The sequence below is a fragment of the Etheostoma cragini genome, chromosome 12 (genome assembly GCF_013103735.1).
Source record: "Etheostoma cragini isolate CJK2018 chromosome 12, CSU_Ecrag_1.0, whole genome shotgun sequence".
Lineage (NCBI taxonomy): Eukaryota > Metazoa > Chordata > Actinopteri > Perciformes > Percidae > Etheostoma > Etheostoma cragini.
Window position 1 is genome coordinate 428,531 of NC_048418.1, and position 3,675 is coordinate 432,205.

Sequence of the window (3,675 nt, forward strand, 5' to 3'; positions counted from 1 at the left end):
AACAAACGTCCAGTAATCACAGTCAGATAATATTAAAATATAAATGATTTCTGGATGTCAGCCACAGTTCATATTTCACTCTTCATGAAGTGATTCTAAATCTGAATAAAATACTTTGGAAACATTAATTATTCTTGAATGTTTCCAAAGTGTTTTTCAATTTTGTGTTTTCAAATATTTTTGTTGTTGGTCTGACCTGAGAGTCTCTAGTGTGCAGTGTGGACTCTTCAGTCCATCAGAGATCAGCTTCCCTCCTGAATCCTGCAGGTTGTTGTTACTCAGGTCCAGCTCTCTCAGACTAGAGGACTGGGAGCTGAGAACTGAGGACAGAGCTTCACAGCTTCTCTCTGACAGGTTACAGCCACTCAGCCTGGAGAGACAACAGAAAGTTATTTATTAATAACTCCTGTCATAAAAAGACATCAGAGTATTTATTGATGAATAAATCCCACGTACAGAGCGTTGTTGTAGGAACAGTAATGAAGGAGACAGATAACATTTGTGTCTTTATGTGAAATCTGGACATTTGGTGATAGAGATTATGAAATCCATTTTAAACACATGTTAAAACTCTTGCTATGTTGTTTTAAAAAACTCAAAAAATTAAAGCTGCAAGCAGTGATGAACGGGCCCTCGCCTCTATGCAGGTTGGGGTACTGGCACTGGCTAATCTTTGCGGCAGTGAATATGCGCGGCACTCAGACGCTGCAAATCGTCACCAATGAAGATGGAACTCCTTGCTATAAGAATCTACGTCATAAAGTTCATTATCTGTGGAAGGGAAGTGGGCAAATCACAGGAGGTGGGTCAAAGCATCACCAATAAAGAAAGAACTCTCTGTTGAGTTCAATGACACCTTACACAAATTTTAGGGACGGGGGCGTGGCCTGAGTGAGTTGGCGTGGTTAACATATGGGGGCCGGCTCAGTATCACATGTAGACCACACATTCTAAGTTTCATGTTAATCGGATGATGTTTGTCATATAAGGCATATTTCCTGTTGCCAGTTGGTGGCGCTGTCTCCAAAATTCCACATTGGCCTGCAAATGTCCTCAGGCCTGGACTCTTGGTGATTGTGGGAAATATCAAGCAGATAAAACAGAAACTGTATTTACAGCCACTTTCTTCATTAGGGTGGGTCTCTTTGTGTGTGTGTGTGTATATGCAGTACAGGCCAAAAGATTCCACGAGTTTCCTTTATTTTCATGACCATTTACATTGTAGATTTCACTGAAGGCATCAAAACTATGATGAATACATGCAGAATTATTTACTTAACAAAAATGTCAGTCTGAAAAGTTTAAAGCCAACTACATCTGCACTTGGGGACAATTTTCCAGAGCGACTGCCCTTCCTTTCTCACTGGACGTGGGGGAGGGGCGTGTTTTCTAGTCTTAACAACTACTCAAAGCGCTTTCACATTCACCATTCACACACTGTGGCCGAGGTCATTGCTCATCATATAAACACTCACACACATTCACACTCCGTTGCGCATCGGGGGCAACTCAGGGTTCAGTGTCTTTCCTAAGGACACTTCGACTTCGGACTGCCGGGCCAGGGATCGAACCACCAACCTTCCAATTGGCAGGCAACCGCTCTACCGCTTAGCCACAGCCGCCCCGATAAAGGACCTATTCAGTCAGACAGGCATTTGTTGTGAAGGAATTACAGTTACAATTTATAGCATTTGATTCAAAATCCAACATTTCATGCAGATGGCATTAATGCTAGATGTATTGCAATGTGGGTAGTGAATAAAACAAAATTCTAAAAGCCCCATGTAATGTCCGATTCACTCAAGTTTTGGCAAGGATGCTCATGTTGCTATGCGGAACCTTATTTGGCGGCAATCGGAATAAATCTTGGCCAGATACACAACTTCCTGTTTCAATAGCCGCCTACAGGAAGAAAAAAATATATATGAAAAGAAAATTTAACGGCGCCATCTAATGTCCAATTCACTTCAAAATGTGGCATGGATGCTCACACCGCTATGCGGAACAACTGTGTCATGTTTGGTGGCAATTGGAATAAATCTTGGCCAGATATGCAACTTCCTCTTTCAATAACCCTTAGAGGAGGTTTGTCCTCTATAACTCGCACAATTTTTGCACTATCAAAATTCTTTGGATAACTTTTCATCGTGAGTGTCGGTAGATAATACCTGCCAAGTTTCAAGAAGATTGCATCTACGGCCTAGGAGGAGTTCGAAAGAATGTAAAACACATGAAGTGGTGTTTATGTGGGCGCCAATTTTTGTGAGTTTTTGGATATATTGAGGCCGTCAAAAATGTGCCCAAGTGCTAAATCCACTTAAGGGGGCGCTATAGACCAACCATACCACGCCCAAGCCTAAATGTGTATTCAGATGAAAGAGTTTCATATTCTGCACATGGCTGCAAGATTTTGAGAGTTTTCGTGGATCCTGACGTCCCCAAAAACGTCTTCAAAAAATCAGAGATTTAGCACGAAATTCACCATATATAGAAAAAAAAACTTATTTTGAAAAAATAGCATGATAAATTTCCAGATGATACGCATGATCCCTGAAAGTTTGAATGCTGAATTATGACTTTTTTTTGTCAGGGTCAACGTTAGGGGGCGCTATGGAGCACTCTGTCATCGCCCGAGCCCAATCACTACAGAATTCTGTCATTTTTTATAGGTCCTACATGTGTGCCAGTTTTTGCGAATTTTACCGCATGAGAAAGCCCTAAAAAATGACAGCAAAGGTGCGTAATAATAATAATAATAATAATAATAATAATAATAATAATAATAATAATAATAATAATAATAATAATAATAATAATCCCTACAAAAACAATAGGTTCCTTGCACTTCGTGCTAGGACACCGTTGGTGCCCTAGCACTCGTGCTCGGGCACTAATAATAATTAAAGCTGCAAGCAGCGATGAAGGGCACCGCCTCTATGCAGGTTGGGGGTAATGGCATAGGCCAATCTTTGCGGCAGTGAATTTGCAGTGAATATTATTTCTGGATGTCAGCCACAGTTCATATTTCCTTCTTTATGAAGTGATTCTAAACCTGAATAAAACACTTTGGAAACATTGATAATTCTTGAACATTTCCAAAGTATTTTTCATTTCTGTGTTTTCAAAGATTATTGTTGATGATCTGACCTGAGAGTCTCCAGTGTGCAGTGTGGACTCTTCAGTCCATCAGAGATCAGCTTCCCTCCTGAATCCTGCAGGTTGTTGTTACTCAGGTCCAGCTCTCTCAGACTAGAGGACTGGGAGCTGAGAACTGAGGACAGAGCTTCACAGCTTCTCTCTGACAGGTTACAGCCACTCAGCCTGGAGAGACAACAGGAAGTTATTTATTATTATCTCCTGTTATAAAAAGATAGCAGAGTATTTATTGATGAATAAATCCCACGTACACAGCTTTGTTGGAGGAACAGTAATGAAGAAGACAGATAACATTTGTGTTTGTATGTGAAGTCTGGATGTTTGGTGATAGAGATGAAATCAATTTTAAAAATTGCTGCTTACTGGCCTATATGTAGTCACTCAGGTCATCCACAGAGACAGATAATCCTAAGGATTCAATTTGCCACATGTATGTTTAAAATTAATACATGATTTATAAAAGCATGAAAACAATCTTTAGGCTGTTTTAATAGCTTAGCATTCTATTCAAAAATGTAT

The 3,675-nt window shown here is 40.1% G+C and overlaps 1 protein-coding gene across 8 annotated transcripts in view; it reads left to right on the top strand.

Moving 5' to 3' along the window:
* The window catches only part of LOC117953907 (NACHT, LRR and PYD domains-containing protein 12-like), a 57,664-nt gene that overhangs the window by 31,124 nt on the left and 22,865 nt on the right, over positions 1-3,675 (top strand). The gene's annotated exons all lie outside the window — the stretch shown is intronic.